Source organism: Nilaparvata lugens, chromosome 4 (genome assembly GCF_014356525.2).
Source record: "Nilaparvata lugens isolate BPH chromosome 4, ASM1435652v1, whole genome shotgun sequence".
Taxonomy (NCBI): Eukaryota; Metazoa; Arthropoda; class Insecta; order Hemiptera; family Delphacidae; genus Nilaparvata; species Nilaparvata lugens.
The window spans coordinates 15,547,437-15,572,699 of NC_052507.1; the positions used below are offsets into that span (position 1 = coordinate 15,547,437).

Consider the following 25,263-nt stretch of genomic DNA (forward strand, 5'->3'; position numbering starts at 1 on the left):
CAAAAACGTAAAACAATTTACAATCCAATCTAAAACTTAAAACGTAACTTGGATCAAACGTCGATGTGTAATGGAATATCGATACTAGACTATTGATACGTAAATTTATTCATTAAACATTCAAAACTATACAAAGTTTTATGTAAAACGTTGAGAATTTTCATTTTTAACGTTGGGATTTATATTTGAAACGTTGCTTTGAGTAAAACTGTCTGTATCTACAACAGTCTTTGACAGCCTAAAACTGTTTCCCAAGTCTCAAACACAAATTTGTTGCGGAATCCAAATTCAACAAGATACACTCGGACACCACTGGCTTCGGTAGATAGGAAAACATGTATCCCAGAGGCCATTAGAAGGGCGAACTCTCAGGGGATGGCGTGGAGGAGACTGTGACAAGTGCAGAGGAGAGAGGAAGCAGATCTGGCACTTTTTACGGTTCGTGAGCAGTTACATCGAATTCGTGTCGACTGCGACAGGCCAGAACCACAAGTCACATTTGTAGACTGCTTCGTCGATGTTCTACAGAGTCTAGTCTGAGATCCTGAGGAGGTGATGAAGGAGAAGGGGGAGGAGGAGGATTTGTAGACTCCATCGTCGACGTTGTAGAGAGGCTAGGTTGAGATCTTGAGGAGGGGAAGGTGATGAAGGAGAAGGAGGAGGAGGAGAAGGAGGATTTGTAGACTCCATCGTTGACGTTGTAGAGAGGCTAGGTTGAGATCTTGAGGAGGAGGGAGAGGAAGAGGGAGAGGAGAAGGTAGAGGAGAAGGAAGAGGAGGAGGAGGATGAGGAGGAGGAAGAGAAGGATGAGGAGAAGAAGAAGCTTGATCAGGAGGAAGGAAATGAGAAGGATGGAAAGGAGAAGTTTGAAGAGGAGGAGAAAGAGGAGAAAAATGAGAAGCTTGAAGAGGAAGAGCAGGAGGAGGAGGAGGAGGAGGAGGAGGAGGAGGATGAGAGGAGGAAGAAGATACAGTATTAGAGGAAGAATAATAAGAAAAAAATATAAGAAAGAGAAAGAGGAGAAGGAGGGAGATGAGGATAAGGAGGAACAAGAGAAGAAGGAAAAAGAGGAAGCGTTGGAGAATGGTGATAAGGAGGAGGAGGAAGTGAAAGAGGAAGGGAAGAAAGAAGAAGAAAAGGAGAAGTTGAGAAAGAGGAGGAGGAGGATGATGGAGAAGAGACAATGAGAATGTAGAGGAGAAGCTAGAAGAGGAGGAGGTGGAGAAGGGGGATTGAGAGGAGGAAGAGAAAGGAGAAGAGGAGGAGGAGAAAGATGACGAGGTGGATGAGGAGGAGAAAGAGAAGGATGAGGAGAAAAAGAAGCTTGATCAGGAGGAAGGAAATGAGAAGGATGGAAAGGAGAAGTTTGAAGAGGAGGAGAAAGAGGAGAAAAAGGAGAAGCTTGAAGAGGAAGAGCAGGAGGAGGAGGAGGAGAAGGAAGAAGAGGCGGCTGTCTGAGATTCATTGCTTCGAAAGGAGGAGGAGGAGGAAGAGGAGAAGGAGAGAAGGAGGATGAGAGGAAGAAGAAGATACAGTATTAGAGGAAGAATAATAAGAAAAAAATATAAGAAAGAGAAAGAGGAGAAGGAGGGAGATGAGGATAAGGAGGAACAAGAGAAGAAGGAAAAAGAGGAAGCGTTGGAGAATGGTGATAAGGAGGAGATAGAGGAAGTGAATGAGGAAGGGAAGAAAGAAGAAGAAAAGGAGAAGTTGAGAAAGAGGAGGAGGAGGATGGAGAAGAGACAATGAGAATGTAGAGGAGAAGCTAGAAGAGGAGGAGGTGGAGAAGGGAGATTGGGAGGAGGAAGAGAAAGGAGAAGAGGAGGAGGAGAAAGATGACGAGGTGGATGAAAAGGAGAAAGAGAAGGATGAGGAGAAGAAGAAGCTTGATCAGGAGGAAGGAAATGAGAAGGATGGAAAGGAGAAGTTTGAAGAGGAGGAGAAAGAGGAGAAAAATGAGAAGCTTGAAGAGGAAGAGCAGGAGGAGGAGGAGGAGAAGGAAGAAGAGGCGGCTGTCTGAGATTCATTGCTTCGAAAGGAGGAGGAGGAGGCACAGAGGGTACAGCAACCAAGTCAAGCAAGCATCCAAAAGAAAGGCAGAAACGAAATTCAATTGACAACTGACGCAATCTGCAAAGCTCACGCACGCACACAATCACGCTCGTCAATGCAAGAACGAGTGTCGACCACCACTTTTACTCTTTTCACGAGTTTCAATACGATTTTCAATCTGCAGTGGAAGATGCGAAATAGTAAAATAAAAATTGTGGAGGGCCTCGATTTCCCCTCCTAAAATAGTGTTGACGTTGTTCATGAATCGACAATCAGTGAGTTGAATGTTCAACAATTAAATTAATAGGATATTCTATTCAAATACTGAAGAGATTCTAACCAATGGAGAATGGTGAATTGGTTAATATAATTTATAAAGATGTGAAAATTCAATCAAACTGATTCATGTTTTAGACTAGCCACAAAGAGTAGAGCATGCAGGTTTATCCCATACACATGTCCATCATCAGCGAGAGGTTTCTAACATAAAATAAACAACCAATACCAATAAATAAATCACTGGAAAATTACAAATTATAATGATAGAAAAATAATTCAACCTCAAATAAAGCAGCGAAGAAAAAATAACAAAAAATCGGGGAACAAAAACCTAACCTCAAAAAATGTTCTTGAAGCGTTTCGCTGTGATGACACAAAATGTTTGACGACTGTGTATCATGCAAGTTCTACTGTTAGTGGCCAGCCTAAGAAGCTACTGAGATAATTTTGAATTCATAAAGCTGTACCACTGTCATTTGTGACATAAAGCAAGTTCAATAATCAACACAAAATAACCTATCCTCTTCCAAGATTGATACAATGTTTCTGGACCTCTACGGATCAATGAACATGTTCAATATCCACTCAAAAACTCCATTCATCACTTGTATTGATTCCTTCAACCTCCAATCCATCCTATGAGCAACCAACACACAAGACTAGGACTATATTGGAGACATCATCCCCAGTAAATAAAATCATGGAATGCATAACGTTGGTTATAGATAAGCAAATCAAGAAAACTTCGAATGGATTATAGAATCGCACAGCACAGAGAGAAACGGGGAAGGAGGATTCAAGTATGGACCCCTGGGCATCCCTAGGGCAGAAAGAACACTGATGATGATGATGATGATGACGGAGCTGATATATTCCAATCCATACAGAGTAGTGGAAACATGGTCCATTCTTATTAAAAAATAATCAATGTATCGATTATAAACTACTAGTATATAATCTACCTGATATCGCTGGCAATAATCTGAAGCCTGAAGACAAGAGTATTTATAACCGTTCGAAATTGATGATAGGGATTTCAGTATGCTTCAATTATCATAAAATAGTATACTGTCAGAATTATTGTTCAAGAAATAAGCCGCTATCTAGCAAGCTTGAGCTTACCTAATAGCTAATATATGATGCTCTCCAATAGCAGAACTGTTATTACCACCGTAATGGAGATTGTTAAATGTGGATATTAAAGCACCGAACACTATTTGCTATTTGCAAATGAATTTTGAGGCTTCAATCATAAAATCTAGTAGCTATGAGAGACGTAACATAGGAAATCCAATAGCAATATATGCTTACACTTATGCTGCAATTATTAAACGAAGCAGGTTTACATTCGGCCTAACATGAATCGTTATTTGCAATAGATCTCAAGCTGAGCTGTAGTCTGATACACAGTAATTGTCAAGTATCATGGTACAGATTTGGGAAGGTTTGCTGAAAATTACATTTGACTGCAACTTTATAAACTTTCAAGTCTGCCAATAGTACCTATTGACGTGCAAAAAGCTAGAAAGAGATCCTGCCTCAATTCTTTATACCACCATTCTAATAATTTTTTACTTCAGTTTTTAAGTTTTTGAATGACGCAAATTAGTTTGAAATAGTCCTGTATCAATAAAAAATAGGCCTACATAAAAATTGAAAAGCGATAATTTTATCATATAGACATAATGAGAAACTTCATGTAATTCATTCGATCGAAATCAATTCTTTCGTGAGAATGAATGGGTAAGTTATAATGAATGTAAGTAGGTCATTTACATTGGCAGATGAATTCTTCAAGATTAACATAACAGTAAATTCAAATGAATATAGGGGCTGAAATTACAGGTTCATTAAAAAAATTAAACGGAATTAGCATATATCATCAAATATTTGCAAATATGATAGAGATTCCTAGTTCGTGCTCAGTTCAACTGTAGTTTAGTTGTTTTTGAAATAAATGAAGAACTTAAATAACTCTATTAATTAACTTCTCAGTTTTCAGGGAAATAATATGAAAATGAAGTAATTAATGTGTTGATGAGACGCCATTTTACCTCCACAGCTCACTAACAATAGAAAGCGAGCAGGTTGAGAACGTCATCGACCAATCAAACTGCTCGTTGAGTTTGGGCGTGGCTTATATTAGTATATCCACTCCCATATTTTCTGGTATCTCGTTAGTTCTGCCTTTCTCCGCTAGATTACATTCCTCTAAAACTCTCCAAGTAAACAACCAAAAAACAATTACTACGATCATTATGAATTTGAATTGTGATATTTCAAATTAAATTCATAAAACCATAATTGAATTTATTTCAGGTTTTAACACCCATTAACCATCAACCACAACTATTGTTGTTAATGGATTTTTTATTAAAATCAATATTTTGTAACGTCAAAATATCAAATTCAATATTAATTTATTAATTATACATTATTTTTGTTTGTAATGGATAGTTTATTGCATTACAGTAGTAGCAACCATTGTTGCTAATAAAGCTAGGAACATTAAAACCCATAGTTGCTAACACCGTTAGCAATATAATATACCAGCTATCGATTTTGAAACTATGTTTTAGGATTTAGGAGATAACTCTAATCAGAGTCGGGGCAGAAAAAATATTGGGCCTTGGGGGTACCTAATTGCTAAATACGGCCCTTCATATTACATTAATTATAGTATTCTGTTGATCTCTATAATAAAACTATGATATCACGAAGAATGCCTTTCAACTACTATACCCTATCACTGTTATTGGAGATACTTGTATGTTAAAAAAATACACAATTTTTTATCCATTTATGAAAACATGGGAGCAAACAGGATTTCTCCCAAAAATTGCTTCCATAACACAAATAGTTACAATTATTCATCAAGTAAGAGTACAAAAAGAAATCATTTACTAAATGAAAATTAGCAAATCACACAGGGATTTTAGCATTAAACAGAAACTGTTTTAGCGCCAAATGATGAAAAGAGCGTGAATTATTATTTACTTAACCTCATTCCAATTTTACGTTGAAAGATAAACATAGTGCTCTCACTTCTCCTCCACACATACACATCTATTCACTCACCCTCTCACTCTAAACGTCGATAAACTGGCGCGGAAAGTCGCTGACCTCGTTATCTGTGAGCAGCTTTTGCAATAGCAACAAATAATTCCGCGCTTGATTCATTGCTATTTGGCGCTGAGTTTTTTCACAGTGGGTATCGCTGGCTGCTGTTCCTTCAATCAATAGCCTGCCGCTGCTGTTTCCTACGAGTATAAAATTCGCTAATTAACGTAATTGCGAAAGACTCGAAGGAAACAGAAGCCGTCCTGCTAGTCACAGCAATAATACAAGGGAAAGGGACGGATTCTGGTTGGGGAAGTTGGAGCGAAAGAGAGAGGAGAGTACAGCCAAGGTGAAACAAACGAAAAGAAATGCTCGACAACTTCATTACGAAACGACAACGGCTTTCAATCTACTTCAGTTTGTTACAACTTGCTCTTGAAATTCACTCGATTCGTTAACTGAGTGTTGGATTTGTAGAAGATCGAATGCATTTTTGTGTCTCTCCTATTTAAAAAATGGGTTCCCAGATGAGAAGATTTCATAGCATATACATTCATATCAAAAATTAATCGATAAAATAGGCTAATGACAGTAGGTTACAGAATATTAATTGAATGATAGTTTACAATAGCTTTACATGGAGGAGAATTACATAAAGGACTATATAAAATGATTATATAAAACACGATATAAGGGATAATATAAATCAGAATACAAAGGACATTATGGTTTTCAAAATCACCTGAGAGTTATGAGTATGGTATCCATAAATCACCTGAGAAACAGTTAGTTCCATTTCAGTTACAGCAGGTACCGACAATAGGCTACCTTCAAGTCAAATGAAATATGGGTGTGTAATGCACCGACAACAACAACAGAAGCAGAATCGGCATTATCTCTTCATTAAACTCTGCAATACAATTCTATTGTGTGGGTTGATGAAAAAATGGACAGGAAAATGAGTGATTAAGGGTGGCTGTGAATAGTGGATTTCAGTGGTTGTATTAGAAGGGCGTTATCGGGGCACTGCAGCAAAGGGCATCGTCATAAGTCTGTCACTATGATTACTGCCGCTGGAGGATCATCATCACCATAATGATGGGGCATTTAACATCCAACGGATCCGTGCATTGTTCTGCTGTGCCAGCCGAATAATATTAATAGTAATGGCAGGAAGTGGATCAAGCCGTATTAAATCAGGCGTCCATAAATTCGCGCGCATTTGCGTCGCGCCATCCATTATGGATAACGCCCATCCACATACACACGCACACACACGAACGCACAGTAGCTCGCATAATCGTATAATATGGTCCGGGCGAAACTATTCAAAGCGACACATAATTGACACTATTATAACAATAAACTATGTCCAATCCAGTAATGAGTTCGCTGTATTCGTTTCCTCAATTACTAGCAGCACAATAAATCACAGCGACAGTATTTGCGCATGCGCAGGGTGCAAGCAAATCAAGCTCAAAGCACGCGTCCGTCATGCATGTTACTAAGTAGGCGGCCAAACACGCTACCATCTACATCTACATTGTCCCAACTACAATAGAATGCTAGGCTATATCTCTGCCCACCTGTGCTGAGTCTTTTATTTCCATGGTGGACAGAAACTAATGAGCTACCCATAATGCTGAAGGTAACCTCTGATTTGCTAAAAGCGACAGGATACAAGATATACTACATTTTTCGGAAAAATGTCACTATTTTCGGAAAACAAAATAATATTCAAATTACTATTATTGATATGTTAGTCTTATTTTTTCTATTCAAATAACTATTGTTGATTTAGGCTTATTTTCTATTCAAATAACTGTTATTGATATGTTAGGCTTATTTTCTATTCAAATAACTGTTATTGATATGTTAGGTTCATTTTCTATTCAAAAAACTATTATTGATATTATGTTAGGCTTATTTTCCATCAAAACGATTGGTCAACGAATATTTCCAAACAGAGAGTCAATGACTGTTAAATTTCAATGTCAAATGGATTTTTATTCTGAATGCAACAACGAATTTTGACTTGCTAATACCGTAGAATAATTTGTATCATACTGTATTTTCTATAGAATCATTGCCCAACGAATGACAGCCCAATGACAACAAGAGACACGATAAAATTTTAACTTAGAGAAATAAATGATTGTATAAATAACCAGATATGAAGAGACACACAAGATACAAGAGACAAAACAATTATTGTCTCACTTTGAAAAACAATTATGCAACTAACTGGAGTTGAAGGAATACTAATAAATGTTAAATTATACAGGCAATCATTAAAGTAGGGTACGAGGCTTGGTAGAGTAGTATAGAAGATATTAACCATCCGCATGAGTTCAATAACGACATTTTTCATGATATTTATGATAGAACTGGGAATGAACAATATATTCAAAGTCAATCCTCAGATTATTTAACCTTAACTGAGACTAAGTTTCAATTATAACCACGTGATTTATCCAAGATATTGAAATTAACATACATGTGAACCAAACCTTAAGCGTTCATTGATCCAGTTTAAACAGCTTCACATCTTACCTGGAAAGAAAAAAAATCGAATTAGTTTAATATTAGAACTAATACTGGGTAATAATAAATGAGAAATATCATAGAGGAAAAATACGTTTTTGTAAATATCTTTCAAGCAATAATTATTTTACTTTAGCGTATTTAAAGAGTATCATATCTCTGTGGTAGCATCATCATACATTCATACATCACAGGAACAGACATATTATCTAGAATTAAAAATGTAAAGATATGATAATGTAGAGATATTCTACATTAATATATCATATGAAACAGAGCTATGACTAAGAGCAAATGAGCATAAAAATACAGACAGATTTTAGGTGATTTTGGATATGGAACATCACTTTTATCAATCTCCATCATTAAGGTCGACAATTCTGTCATTTTCAACAATGGGGGTTTTCAAGAGCGAGGTTCAAGCAAGTACAGCCCCTGCCCGCACGCTCAAACCTTATACGGGTATCGTAAAAACACAAAGTCTTGTTGCAGAGACAAAGTAGATGGGGCTAAGTTCACAACGATAAGAGAGAACAACACAAGGCGCTTATCATTGCGTGCCACGGCGACGATAAGGGTGTAGCTGTAGCCTAATAATCATAATCGTAATCGGCTATGTGTGTTAGGCCTAATGAAGAGGTGAGGCAGTCAAGGTAGGTGGTAAACAGTCAAGGGAAAGCAATGAGGGAGTGTACGTGTGTGTGTGTGAGAGAGAGTGAATGTAAAAGTGTGGGAGAGCATGAAAGGTCTATCTATTGATCGTCTCAAAGCAGGTGGTTTTTTTTTTACTTAAGGTCGCCGTAAAACCAATAGACAGAGTGACGGCACAGATCGATAGATATATAGAGGTGCCAATGACAATTTCATACACTCAAGGCGCGTGTCACGTCTAGATAAGGAAATCCGTCTATACAAATAATATGAGAGGCATTCAGACTTGATGACGCCACCATTGCCAGTAACGAAATGTGTTGTTGGAAATTGACTTCCTATATATCTACGAATCATCGGGAAGGTATCATAAAAACACTCATGGTATAGAAGGTGAGATCAACTCTAGCGGATTTTCTAGAAATTTCAAACAGTTCACATAAAAATAAATGTGAAGTGTAGACATTTCAAGACACAAGTTCATATTTCTACTCAGAGGTTATATCATAAATTGAACAATAAATCAACAGTACAGATCTGAACAAAATCGTGATGAATAACCTACATAAAAGTAATGTATAAGTGAGTCACCTAAATAGCATTATTAAATGAAGTAAATTGTTTGTTCTAAAATATGACGGGATAGATAGTATCCCAGACAAATAATGTAATGTATTAATATAATGTAAATTAACGGTATATATGGTAGTAATCAGTGTCATTGTCCTGCAATAGGAATAATCATTCATTTCTGGAATAACACAGATTCAATATTCCTCTTTTCTGTATAGGGCTACTTGTAATATAAATATAAATATTTCAAAAAGGGTACTGAGATTTTTATTTTTCTTTATATTTATATTCAATATTCCTGTATGGATTCAGTCATTCATGGATCATGGTTGAGTAATACAAAACAGAAAATCCACTAAGATAATAATATTAAAGTATCACTTGAATAATTGTACATGGAATTTAAAAATGAAAAATGCAAAATTTGTGATACTGACAAGGAAATCACCTCAGCGAATTCGTACTATATTGAGATTTATCATGTAACCACTGTACATTTTCAACATAATGTATTCTGAATAAAGTATTGAGATATTCAATAAGTAGGCCTATATCAGATAATTGTGCAGATTGAAAAATCGTTCTTCTATCTGATTCATATATGATTTAGACGAAAAACACTTGCCCAGGAAGACGCTACATGAAGGCATGAACAGTGAGCTTGAATAATTCAAGTATACGAGGAGCCTAACAGAACAGGCCGTAATCAGCCACCTCAACTTCACAACAAGCTCCAAAAACCTTGCACCCTGAATTATTGATGGCAGCCTGCAGCATCCACAGCTCCACACTCCACTTTCCAAAGCAGCTCATCAGCGACAAGTGTCTATCAACAGCAAAAATAAAGATAGATGTTTATGATGTTGGCGGTAAAGAAAGGCGGCGATAGTAAAAGATGAGGGTAGTGTAAAAAAGGAGATCCTAGCATGAGGGTTGGTCGATCGATAGATGGATGACGACGGGCACAGCACACACGAAAACTAGGTCGTTCACACATTGGCTAGCAGTGCAGGGCAACGCAACTAGCACTCAAAACTCGCTTTCCCACAGCAAAGTTTCACTTGTTGCCGTGTCGCTCCTGCAAAACAGGCCAACTATAACCTTAATACAGCTCAATCAATATAGACATAAAAAACCTATGCGCTGTCTATTGTGAAGAGAGTATTTTTGTAATTACAACCCTTATTCACCATGCTTAGTACCGTTCAAATTACGGTACCTTACAACCCCACAATTAAAATACAATCCAGTGGAAATCGATGTGGGTTTATATATATACAGTTCAACAACAGATCCACTGAAAAGCTCAGCTCACCTTACTATCACGCAATCAATATCAAAACGAAAACAACATATAAATCCGACTCCATTGTAAAGAGCAATTTCGTGTTATACGGTAAATAGTTAACCAGTTTGCGACTACACAAACACTACTCACTATAATGAGGTCCACGTTATAATGACAGTATTTGATCAACTTTGGTTTTGCTATCCTTGTCTATCATTCAACAAAGTCGGTGGTACTATCCTTTTCTAGGCCCAACATGATGCTAGTTACGTTTTTGACAGTGGAGAAATATAATTAATTAATGCAGAGAATCGGCATCGCTATTCTCCTATCTTTATCCACTGCCATTATAACGTGGACCTCACTATAACAATGCTTAGGATAAAGAATTCTAACTGTAGATCTAGACTCAACATCTGAATATAACAAGTTTATGTAAATACAATCCTTAATCGCCGTTCTTAATAAAGTACATATTTTTTCAATCTCCGTACACCCCTGAATTGAATTCAGGTGAGATCGAAGGTGTAATTTAATCTCCGTTCTTAATAAAGTACAATTTTTTCAATCTCCGTACACCCCTGAATTGAATTCAGGTGAAATCGATGGTGTAATTCAATCTCCGTTCTTAAAAAGTACAATTTTTTCAATCTCCGTACACCCCTGAATTGAATTCAGGTGAAATCGATGGTGTAATTTAATCTCCGTTCTCAAAAAGTACAATTTTTTTAATCACTGTACATCCCTGAATTGAATTCAGGTGGAATAGAAGGTGTAAAAAGGTCCTTATGAAATGGAAAAACTCTTGGGTTGAATAGCTACACTGGAAAACAACGGGTACAGCTAAACTAATAAACCAAAAGCTGAAATAATAGTGTGATCAAGGTTTTCAGCTGAAATAGTGTAATCAATATAAAAAATAAAAGAAAATGATATACTGGGAACTGAGCAGGGTAATTCAAATAAATACAGCCCTCAATTACCGCCCGCAGAGTGAGTGGTTCCTATCAGCATACGGTCTAGTGGCAATCGATGCAGGTGTCTACGAATAATGGTAGCTGTTGGGTGGTTGAAGCAGCAGTCACCATCTGCATGGACACCGTCATGTGGTGGATCTGTGGTGCTGTGGTGCTCTGTTTCGGACACAGACTGTGTCTTCCTTCCCCCAGATTGCTGCTTGTCACCCTCAGGGGATGCACAACTCAAGTGTTTCTCTCCAAGTGAATTTACAATTTACCCTCTGGGGACAAACGGTTCGTCTATCAAGCAGATGTCTTCATTTCTGTCCAGTGATTGACACCGTGTTTATCAACAATTTTGGAGAATATTTCCATGGGAAATTACCATTTTGATGAACAATATACATCAGAATAATACTCTATCGATTTTAGTTCATTTTCATTTCATTTCATCATAGACAATAGATACAATGAAGGCAAAAACAACAGGCATTCGCCCAAAACTGCTTTAAACCTTAATTTGAAATACACAGTCTAGAGGTTATGTAAATTATAACTTAATTCACACACTATTTTGAGTCCCAAAAATGTATGTAATTAATGTATTTTGTCAAACAATGGACTAAACCAGCCATGAAACTATATCTCAATGAAATTTAGGCCTTCAATTTCAAAGTTGAGTCAGTTACACAAATCAATTTTTGTATGTTCGAATTTTCCGTCAGAATGAAATCTACCAGATTGAATTGAACTTGACCAACACCTGAACACATCATCTTTTCGCAAAGTTATGTTTAATCTAATAGAATTTAGAAGGACGGCAGGAAATCAGATGTCCGAAAATCTCAGTGTGTGGAACCACTACCTCCGTAAACAAGGACATAGTACATTCGTGTGACGTCAGCACAGGTAGGGCTCCTACACCAATGAAAATTCGTTGATTTCAGCTGATCTATATCAGCTAGTTTTTTGATTGGTGTGATAGCCCTACCTGTGCTGACGTCACACGAATGCACTATAGTTTTGTTTACGGAGGTAGTGGTGTAACTGACTTGACTTTGAAATTGAAGTCCTAAATTTCATTAAAATCTAGTTTCATGGGTGTGTAACTGACAAACTATTACTGTATTTGAGAAATTGAAATGTGAGAATCATTTTCAAATCATACTCAAATTATAGAATCGTTAATATAAAAGTTTATGAATTAAGATAATGACATCGAGACAGGAGTGGAGGCTTTCTATTGAAGAGGAACTCTCGCGTATTAATGCCACTGACAGGCTACAAAAAAGTAAATTGAAAAGTTTTAAACGATATCCCCTCAACTATTTCCATTTCAATGACATAGTTTACGTACTATCCAACTTCCAACTCCCAACAACTGAACGATGAAGTTATTCAACGTGGGATTTCAGATTGCAGTTGACTGTCTTTGTGTGTCAAGTGGGTTTGAGAATCGATAGTTCAGTGAATAGTTTGTTGATTGGAATAAGTTTGGTTAGAAAACTTTCAGTACTAGTACAATGCTTTCCAATAGGGTTTCTATCTCTGGAGTTCTAAAAATAGGACTCTCAAATTAAAACCATGCAGACTAATTCAAGATATAATGGTAATTATGACGATTGTGATGATGATAAAAATGTTGGTAACCACTATACAAGATTTTACACAAAAATCTTCAAACAGTAGTAATTGATTGATGATTTACATGAACGTTGCTCCTGATTTCCAAAGGGGTTGAAAATTTACGTCATTGTCTCAAGCCATTTGTTGGTAACTAGAGATAAAATATCCAGCTAAAAAACTTTCCAGATACCAAATATACAGAATCATATAGTTTTACACTATACCACGTCATGTAAACAACACAATATAAATAAAGAAACAATTTCACCACAACACCATCATGTGATTTAGTAAAGTGGTATTGGAATAAATTTTTTTGACTGCTATAAAGTCATGTTAGTAGGCCTTAACTTTCAAATAAAATACTGGCGGCGAATGCGTGAGAAAAGAGCGGATCGGCGAGCGTTAGCAGTCGCCCTATTTCTTTTACAATATTTATATTATAATCTGAGCCGAAATTATAATTCAAACAGGCGCGCATTGTTTGGCTGCGCTCCAGACCCATCTTTCGTCACGAAAGCCATCAGCCAAAGCCAGGCTTCACTATCTACTAAAATCATTCCGCTAACTCACAATATGGATAGCAAACTTGGAGAAAATTTGAAAGCATCTCGAAAAATAATACGTAAAATGTAGAGAGAATTTTCATTATTTGGTTACTCGAAAGACATTAAACAATTCAAAAAATGGAGATATCATAGTTTGTCAATTCTTTCTTTATAGAATTATATTGAAAATGAAAAATTAAAATACCATCGAGAAATATGAATTTTTCAAGAATTTTGAGTGATAACAATTTGATTGCTGGAGATAAGTTGAAATTAATGGACCAAGTTATTTGAGAAATAACACATTAAATCTATTTATAACGGTTTCAAGGCATAATTTATTCTGCATCAATCCTCTCGTCGTTGTACAAACCAAGTTATTAAATAAAATTTTGAATTAAAATCATTTATATTACACTAATCAATAACACACTATGGTGAGCAGTTTTATCACTTGTTCGATTAATGGAAAAACAAGAATCTTAGGCCCGGTTTTTGATAAACTCAATTTGTTTGTCAGTTTAATTGATTTCACAATATAAAAATACAACTGCGTTTTGTTTTTGGAAATCTAATTAAAAGGTATTAAAGCTAATTGGCATTGAAGATATTCTGCACGGAGCTAAGTCAATTCATATTATTATTATCATTTTTATCATTAATATTATGATTCACATTGATATTGATTCTACAGTACTCTACATAAACCATATTCCAATCATCTATTTCGGCCAATTTTGTGCCGTGGTTTTGAAGTGAATAAATGAATCATTCTCCCTGTATTGTTTTCTGATGTGAAAACAAGCAGGCGATTAACATATACATGAACACAAACATGTAACCCAAAATAAACCACATTAGACATTAATGTACTGGAGCTACAACTAATGGACCAAATTGACCGATTCTAAAAATAAACAAATGAGAATGTATGCATTCAAAATAATCAACGTATAGAGTGAGAGATAAGTGATAATGCAGTGCGCGAGAGGGAGAGAGGGACATTGTAGGAGTGAGAGGGGGAGTATCGATTCACTTTTGAGTTGCCAGGGTCGAGGCCATGGTCCCCTCTCTTCACCTCCCTCACACTAGCCACCACAAGCATTGGCCCCACCCACCGATTCCCTATTTTCCATTACCAAAATTGAATTACTGTCGAAATCAAAACCAACGTAACACAGCGTTCAGGCAAATACATCACTTGGAAAAACGATGGAAATCGTTTCTCTTCTAAATAATCATTGGCCAATTTTATTCTCATAGGTACTAGTTATTCTCTTACAAGATAATCTCCGTATAAGAGATTAAGATGGATGATAAGATAAATAAGATATTCACAGCAACCACTCAGTAAAAATTACTCATCATTGAATATTGAGTACAATAAATTTTCATGAGAGAGGAACTTAAATTATTTATTTAGTACCAGTGAGTATAGAATGTAATTACATTACATTCAATATTTTACAATCTATACTCACTGGTTAGTACTCACCCAACATTTTATTAGGACACTATATTGCAGGATGCATTGAAAAGTATATTGCCTAAGCTCAATATTGGGTTGCCTAAACCCAATATTGACTATTAAAATCAGTAGTACCTCATAAAAGAGACCAGAATTTAGTTGTATGTATTTTTTGGCTTCAAAATTTTCTGAAATAACTTAATTTAATCAAAGTGCGGTAATATTAAGTGCAATATTTGACTACAATTTGGTATTTCAATCATTTTAAATTAAAAATTTCTAGCTCATATATGTTTTTGGACAGAAATTGAACTTTAAATTTTTTCAGTAAGAACATAACCTATTTTTTGGACATTTTATTATTTATCAAAATATGGGAACAGAATAGTTTTGGGCTATGCCTGTTGTTCTGTCCCGATCATATCCATATGATTTGTAATTCTATCAACAAATTAATAAATAAATAAATGAATAAATAAATTTAGCTCAATTCAACAAATTCATCTGAACCTGATAGAATGACTAATTTGCATAATAAATTGAGATCGCATTGATAGTAAATTAAGACCTTAATTCAAAAAAATCATTTAAACCTGATAGAATGACTAAATCGCATAAAATAAATTGAGATCGCAAACAAAATTATTATAAGTAGTGACGAGAAGTGCGGAGGAATATGAGAGAACAGTTTCTGAAATTCATCACCTCTTCACTGAGTAATCTTTAGTTGATTCATCACCATTGACATGAAATGATGATTGAACATAACTGACAGTAGATAAATCGAAAAGTTTCGTAATGTTTCAAGGTCAATCAGTCGAAAAAGTGATCAATTATTATGCAAGCTGCATCAAGAGGTTGATAGTGCTTGAATGAACAATGCGTTTCGTTAGGAAACAAGTTTATTCAATATTTTGTATCACTAGAGTGAACCAGCAAAATACTTGAAGAAGCGCCTTTCTTAATCGAAGGGGACACAAGAATCCCCGATATGAGTAAATTAGTTTTGAAGGGAAAAATGAATGGTACGTTGTTATTTTCTAATTTCTGTCATTCAATTGGACAGTATATTTTACATGAACAGAATCAAGAGAATACGTTATGAAAACGACTGGAAACAAACTACAGCAGTGGATGCAGCACTGACTATTTTTTTTAGATATTTTAGATATTTATTGATAATTGTTACTAGGCTGTTGCCTATGGTAACATTTACAAAAATTGACAATAAAATTAAATCAAACTTAAGAGATAAATAATAATTATTTAACAGTTCTGCACTAGTATTGATCAATTACAAATATCGAAGAAAATAATATAGTATATATTAAGCTATCAACATTATACTAGATCACATTAGCAATACTGGAGGAAAGAAAAATTGTTATTTGCATCCATGTGGAATGAAACTTATCATGAAAGTATTCGAAATATTAAACTTCATAATACAATACAATAGAGAGTAGATGGAATAGGTAAGAAATAAACTATGAAGGTGGTACTCCTATTACAAAACATTATGATCAGACTTTCAATAAAAAAGAAAAGAAGTAATTATGGAATGAGAGCATGAATGCACCAAACCCAAACCAATGATGACAGAAGCCTCGATTTAAACAAATAGAAGCTTGGTGAGAAAATCAACTCAGGTGATAGATTGTTCCACAATCGGAACGCTACTACAGTAAAAGAGGAGTTGTACATAACTGTGCGGTGGAGTGGAATTTGTAGGAAATACTGGTGCTGCCGTGTGTTTCTGTGGTGGATGTGCGAAATAAAGTCATTCAGTTTCTGGGATTGATTGTTATTTGTTATCAAGATAAACAAATCTAGTAAGTCATAAGAAAAAAATCTTCTCTAACTTATTTTAAATCTAGCAGTCTTCTACTAGAGTGGAGCATCAATAATTTAAACGACTTTGTCAAGTAAGCACATTCAATACAAAATAAAACTACTTTTTACAATAATATAATACAACGATAAGAGTTACGACGCGAAATGTTCAGCTTTATATGAAGTGGTGCCAAAGTTTTCATATTTGAGAAAACATCTCCAAAAATACACCCAGCTTGATAAATTGTTCACACGTTCAGGAAGCAGAAAACACCAACAAACAGAATTTGTGTGAGTGCAACGATGATAGGTGAGATGGCTCTTCTCTCGAGTGGTGACTTGTGCCAAAACATCGCCGCATCAATAGCAGCATCACAATTCACAGTGCACGAGCACACTTTTTTATCGTTCATAGAGCATTCCTGTGCAGCACATCTACCCAAAGCGTCCTCCTCACCTACTCCTATCTCCAAAAACAGCCCCAAGCCAACAAAATCAAACACCAACGCAAACCAAGTTCTCGAATGCACCATTACAACACCACGATCAAGGTAAGGTGGCGGTGTAGAAAAAACATACCAAGAAGAAGCCTGAGAGAAAAAAGGTGTGTGTGTGTGTGTGTGTGAGAGAGAGAGAGAGAGAGAGAGAGAGAGTGCAAGGTCCCCCAGACAATTTGGCATTTGTCTCTCCTACTCATTTCACTGCCAAATACACAGATCCAAACCATCCTCCCTCTCTCACCTTGCACCTACAGCACTAGCTCATTTTAAAATTTTAAAAATTCCGTCGTTACAATGAAGATATCCTGAGAGTTTTCTGAATTCAAAAGATAGATGGCATGCTTGACATATTCAATATTCTAAAGGTGCGTTCAGACTCATGCGCCACGAACACGCGCATTTTACTTATCATCAGCTGATGCTATTCTTATTATACCTGTATTTGTACAGGAACAGTAAAATTCAGATATAAGCATAGTATCAGCTGATAAAGAGTGAACACACCACGTGTGTAGTTGCGCTCAAGTCCATACACACATAAATCTCTACGTGTATCTCAAATTGAAAAGCCTTTTTAAAAAAATATTATTCTATTTTCAAGTGAATGATTTTATTTTGCTAGAATCAAGTTTTCGGAAGTAATAAGTATTTATAGTTAGATTGTGATTAATTCCACGTTGAAAATGAGTTTCCATAAAAATGGATACAACTTTGACACAACCTGAGATTACAGAATGGAATTACTGAACATTCTAAACTCTGAACCATAGAGTACAGATTGTAATAATTACACTCTATATTCTGTAGACAATAATTGAAGTTACATTCAATACTCTCTTCAAAAGTCTGTAGAACAAGAAAGGTCCAGGTGCCATGATTTATGGGATAGAGAATTTGGAGTAAAAACCAAAATCAGATTTCGAAGGGGATAGATGAACGAGTTTTCATGGACTCAATCCCAACATAACACGAATGTAACAGGTAACGTAAAAGCTATAAAAACCACCTCAATTTGAATAGGAAAAACATGAAACAGCTAGCACATAAATATCACATAGCTATCAGGCCATCGGTAGTTCTTTTATTACCTCTAAACTCCTATGAAGCAATTGCGTTGCAATGTTTCCATTTCACAATAATAATTATTGCACGCTCGCTCAAAAAGTTTACTCTCTCTCTCTTCAACTCACTAACTCTCTCTCACTTCAGCTTATAATAGCAGCTGCGTCTCCGACCTAGGACAACATCGTCCACAACTCTAGAACAAGGTCATGCTCTCTCACTCTTACCCCTTCACCCCCCACCCATACAACACAGCAATCATTCCCCTTCAGCAGTTGCAATTTGGCAAGCGAAAATATTCACAGTACTCCACTCACTCAAAGCTTGAAATATGTACGACGACAAAACAAAAGTTTAGTCATACGTCATGACAAAACATCAAAAAAAAAACAAATAAATGCACCTGATGGTAGACATTTGAACCTCTCTTTTCTAGCATGTCTATGATACTTGTCAAGGCGATATTTGAATGCCTTGACATCGATAATTGACGACGCATTCATACATATTTTCAGTTCAACTGTCAAGCTGTTTTTGCAATTACTAGAGTTTCGCGCTTCATAAAAAAACGGCGCCCTTTGAATTCCTCTCAGACGAATAGTTTCACAAACACTTTAAATCATACTGCTGCGCAATATCATGGATTACCTACCAATACCTACTAAAGGTTCGAACCCACTAGAACGTATCATACCATGACCGTGCCCGTACCGACACATGCAAAAAAATATTCTTTGCATCATTTGATATGTAATGCACCCATTAGACCGTTCCGTCACCGGCCAAGCACGGAGCGTGCCATGCACGTCCAGGTCAACATTTGTCAGCCAGTATATTTTGTCTGTGACGGAACGCTCCTTGCATGGCACGTGACGCCTGCAAACCCCGTTGTAACCGCGTATGCACCGCGTTGGTAACCAGTTCACCGCTACATTCTCTTGCTAACTGACGCGTTCCCAACAACTTCTGACCGGGCATCATACGCGTATCATACCCGTATCATACGCGTACCATACGCGTAATGTACTGGCATAGACCGCTGTTGATCCGGTGTAGTGGGCATAGTTGTTATTTTACGTGCCTGGCATGGTCTGACACGGTCCGTGTCTGATACGTTCTAGTGGGTTCGAACCTAATATGCCTATTTTAATACTAAAATTAATACTAAAATACTACTATTAATACTAATTTAATACTAAATAATGCCTACTAACCTACTAATACTAAAATAATACCTACTAATACTAAACTAATACAAAAACGTATGAACCTAATTGATTGGATATTTTTGAATAATAATGTATGTTATAATGTTCAAACAGACAAAGAAAGTGCAATACTGAATCTATCCAGAAGTATTTAGAAAAAAAAAAAACTTTCAAGCAAATGAAGAGTTGTCTTCCATCTCTTAGGATAGACGAAAGACTTAGCTCCTTCAAATAGCGAGGTATTCACAAATTTAGTATGAAATGTACAGAAGAAACTTACTCAATCTCAGACTTTTTCGTTGCAAAAATCAATTGAAATGAAACGAAGCTAGTCCTCTACCTTTTTGACTTATGAATTAAAATGGCTATAATCGGAAGAAATCGTTGATTGAAAACTAAAATTCATGAAAGAAACAATTTATCCTTAAAATTAGTCACTGTTTGAAAAGTTTTAACTCAGTTCTCAGATTGAAGATGAAGAGTGGTATTTGATTTCTTAGTATTATCTAAAAAAAGATGAGATGATTTTTTCTGTACAATAGCTTTTGATTTGGTGGAAATTGCAGACAAATGGAAAAGAAACTGATATTACGGGTTTTTTGAGACACCCTGGATTTAACACTAGGAAATGTTGCATGCAAAAATTGATTCTGGCTTCTTTTCAGTAACCAAGCAACATATTAAAAAATCAATAACTACAATATAAAATCACTTCACATTAACTTACATTTCAACTTGAAAATGGCCAAAGTAGGCCGAAACTAGTCGTTGAAATGTTTCATAGTTTTAAAATGTTTCAAATAAAAAGGGTACTTCATGTTTCATATTTTTTTTATTAACTACAATATATTTTGCAAGTAGGGTGTGTGTACTTTTCAATGTCTATATTGACTGGACTAATAGACCGTCACTCAATTAGCACACACTTTATTGGATAGAACAATGCAGTAACAATATTGGGAAATCATCAAAACACTCATAAGATGCTACGTCATTATAGACTCCAATCGAAACTCAATTAAAACAGGATGTCAGCAATCAGCACACACTCCAGCGGTCAACACCATCAGAGTGGAATAGAATAGAATGACTGCCTTTATTTCTCCTGGAGAGCGAAGTTAGGTCAATAACATTTTACGGATAAATAAATAATTGGTAGCCATGATGATCAAGTGTTACATCAGCCATCATAGAGTGTGAATGTGTGGATAGGGATTGGCCGATGCCCTAGGAAAGGCTGACGAGGCAAGTTGTGCCCTGCGGAGGCAAATTAGATTACTGGCTGACAACACGAGTTGACCCTCAGCTTTGCTCATATTGATCTTCGGTAATAGACAGGCATCGAAGACATCATTTAGGAGCCGCAAACGATGATTGTAGCCGGGGGCCAAGCCACAACATTCATCATTCCCTTCAATCTATATCTCACATCACTATCCAGGCATAGATGACCATCAGTTTTTTCATTAGAGTGGGTGGTCATAAAATAATAATTATTCCTTTTCACAATTAATTTTTCTTCAAATCCATTTTTACTTTATCAGAGTAGGTGGTCATGATATTGAGAGATTATAAAAATATTTCTTTACCCTGGATTTGAGTGAACATTTTCTCTAAAAATCCATTTTTACTTCATCGGAGTAGGTGGTCATGATAATGAGTGTTTATTCCTTTTCACTAGTATTCAGTGAACATTTTCTCTGAAAATAAACTTTGAAATAGGACCTATAATAATGAAATAAATCACTCTTAGGAGGTCTCAAGCGTGTAGAAACATCTATAATAGTCGACACCATTATAAACATCATCATTATAAAAAATAAACATCAATATAGTCGACTGAACCTGACCCAGGGAGCTCTGATGAGTAGCTGTGACAGTTGTTTTTCTTCTGTACAATACATCCCTGTTATTGGCCCCTAATTCAAAATAGGGGTTGTTTGAGACTCGTGGAAAATTATCGTAGTGAATCACCTTAATATGCGGCATTTAATATGATGAATTTTGGCACTCAGGTAATGAAGGTGCTATATTTACCAGTAGTTACCATCGATTTCCACTTGCACATTCGATTAAAACTAATCAATGATTATTATCCCAAACAATTATCAATAAGATATTTACAAATGTTGCTATCCATAAAAAAAATTAATAAATATAGATAGATAGATATAAAAGTGCTTTTCATTCATCTAAAATAAATAAATTCACAAGAAATGAAAAGACATACATTAGGGCTTGATCTGTGACAGCTAGACGGATGAATTATCAAGCGATAACTGAAAAAACTTCATTAAATAACAACCAATATAATTAATTTGATATGAAAGGATTGGTAGTTTCAAGAAATTTATTGTCTCAGAGATGCATACATTTCATAAACTACTGTATTTCCAACTCGAAAATATAATTATTTTCTAATGAAATGGATGGATGTTAATCTTGTAGTTTAAAGATCACAAGATCACAAAGTTTAATACAACTTTTAGATTGAGTATAATTATATAATATGATTTGTTAGTACGGTACGGTATAGCACAAGCTATATTGCCTACATAAAGCACAAGTGGATGTCCAGAATATTTTGCCGTGGTTTCAAACAGTAGATGTATCTGAAAGATAAATTATTTTTCCTCAATCAAATAGTTCTAACTCTGAGTTGCAGTACTTCAAACAATAAAATCCCTCTTAATTACTTAATCGACCCCTTCAATTGTCGACTTCTGAAATATGACGAACGACCTTCATGAATTACGTTGAGAGTGGCAGGTTTCTGAGAGATCGCAATTACAAAGAAACAGAACTTGCACTCAACTGAAATTTATAGCGGCAAACAATGGCCAGGGCTAAATGCGCCCGGCGAGGGACGAGGAAGGGTGGGCGCAATTTCGACGCTTGATTTATGGAAGAAATAAAATGGCCGTAAGTGGGACGGACACCTCGAGTGCAGAAGGCTACCTGCTGGAACACGGACAGGTCCAATTTATTAATTCCGACCAACTTCAACAGCCATCTGTCATTGCAGCAGTTCGCCATTCGGCCAAACTCAGCCGACACAAAGCAAACCAACCAACGTTTACCCCGAAACCTTCCAACGTTTCATTAGTTCTGAGCCAAAGCCACTGCCTAGTTTCGCAGCAGCCTGATTAAATGAACAATATATGAAATGATACAAAAGTCAAGTGTCTATGCAAGTGGAGTTGGCTAATTCAGTAGGACAGAATTCTTCTTCTTCTTTTGGTTCCTTCTCCTATCGGAGGTTGGAAATCATCACGGCAATTTTCACTTTATTGATTGCAGCCTTGAATAGTTCCCTTGAGTTGCAGCCATACCATTCTCTCAAATTACGCAGCCAGGATATCCTTCTTCTTCCCACACTCCTCTTTCCCATGATCCTTCCTTGCAATATAAGTCTCAACAGCTCATACTTTTCACCCCTCATTACATGACCCAAATATTGCAATTTTCTTCTCTTTATAGTCGCAACAATTTCACATTCCTTTGCCATCATTAACATTACATCCCTATTTGTCACTTTTCTTGTCCATGGTATTCTCCACATCCTTCTATAGCACCACATTTCAAATGCCTCGATGTTTTTGAGGTTTGACTTTTTTAAAGTCCATGCTTCCATGCCGTACAGCAATGTAGAAAACACATAACAACGCAGCATTCGTATTCTAAGTTCTAGTTTAATATCTCGGCTACACAGAAATCTTTTCATTTTTATGAACACCTGTCGTGCTATTTCCACTCGTCCTTTGATCTCCCTGGTCTGATCGTTCACTTCAGTAATCCATGCTCCAAGATACTTATATGCTGTGACTCTTTCAATAGGTGTATTGTCCACTACAATATTAATTGGCACTCTCTGCTTTTTCGAGACGATCATGCACTTGGTTTTCTTAAGATTCAGCTTCAACTTTAGGACAGAATAATAGTTGTCAAATCAACTTGAATAATAGTGAAGGGCCGGTTTCCGAGCTCGGGATTTAGCCAAGTACTAGACTTTAATTGGCTTTAAACTGTGGAGTCAGAAAATTGGCTTTCCGAGTCAGAGCGCTAACGTAGACGAGGAGTTTAGAGTAGACTCTGGAGTTAAGAGATCACGTTAGACCCTGGAGTTCATAATTTCGCTTTCTGAGTGAAGGGTTTATAAGTCAAGGATGTATCAAAAATCGTTAAGTCCAGGACTTAAAACAGCGAGATTTTAAACCCTCGACTGGGGTAGGGTTTAAATTCAAGTTCTAGACTTAACTGAGCAAACACAATTCAGTTATTGTTTTGGAGAAGATGAAAAGTCAAATAGATGTTATGGAATACCTAAATTATTTGGATTAGTCCATCTAAATTCATAATTTATAGTTTGCAAGTTCATTTTGGGATAAAATTATATCAGAATTATGCGTAAAAAACTAACCTCATTTTACAACCGGACATAACCTAAAACTGTTCAAGAAAAATAACACAAGGATTGCCTTGGAATTTATATTCCAATCTGAATGTTATTAATCAATGTCATATTTAACATATTAATAATAATAATAATAATAATAAATAATTATTCCAGTTATTTTCAAAACAAATACGTTTTCAAACTCAATAGCCTAATGAAATTTTTATTCCAAAATCACTGGCTAGGATCAATGATCAATAATAGCATAACGTAAAGTGAAATGTTTATTCATTCACCTTTCAAAGGTTTTGCTTTGGATAGGCCTACAAAGAAATCGAAACGTATTTTTACAAAATAGTTTGGAGAGCATGCTCATTTAAATTATCCCGCTCCAATCAGCTGTTTCCGATCTGCTATAATGCCAACAGCAAAATATTGTGAATTTCCCTCATGACTACTGCGTTAAAGTCCTGGACTACAATAAGTCGAGAACTTATAGACACCGGAATTCAGAAGATAAAATCGTGACTCAGAAAGTCAATAAGACCCGAGCGCTTATTTTAGTCCTGGACTCTGTACGTTGAGAACTTATAGATCCCGAGCTCGAAAACCGGCCCTTAGTTTCATCACAAAATTCCGAAATTCGTCAATCATAAAAGAAGAAATTCCCATTTCCAGCGTATCAAGGTTTAATATTCTATGGAACATTACAATACCTCCTACCAATTATCAGAAATCAACTTTTATTATGGACTTTTGATCAAAAATTCTACCTATTCTATGCTGTTTTTGAAATATTAAAATGTATAAATGCTGTCTACAACTGCGATACTTCATTCCGAAATTGAAAGTTTGGTAATACAAATATATTTATTATATAGGTATATATTTTTTTTCCATTTTTCAGTATTGCTATAGGCTACTTCGTACTGTTTGCTTTATGAACTCACAGCTAGCGCACAAGTTTAACTTTGCTGGCTGTGCCAAATCATTTAGATCTATTATAATTTACATTTTTATTATGCATTTTGTATGTATTATTCATGTTTTGTAACTATGTAATTTTGGCGAAAATAAACATTCTCTAAACATTCTCTCTCTCTAAACAAGTTATATTATTATGACATCAATATTATTGCTTTTGTTAATACAGTACTATCTTCCTTATTGCTTCCTGTCTATGACAGGGGAAGAGAGGGAGATACATTGCTTTAGT

General features: G+C 35.8%; 1 protein-coding gene and 1 long non-coding RNA gene across 2 annotated transcripts in view; both read right to left on the minus strand.

Moving 5' to 3' along the window:
* LOC111045033 (max dimerization protein 1) overlaps positions 1-25,263 on the minus strand; it is a 144,409-nt gene that overhangs the window by 42,828 nt on the left and 76,318 nt on the right. The window lies entirely within an intron of this gene.
* Positions 3,912-25,263, minus strand: part of LOC120351011 — a 39,085-nt gene continuing 17,733 nt past the window's right edge. Inside the window, exon 3 of the long non-coding RNA XR_005571157.1 lies at positions 3,912-5,591. This is a non-coding gene — a long non-coding RNA (uncharacterized LOC120351011). The remainder of the gene's footprint in view (positions 5,592-25,263) is intronic.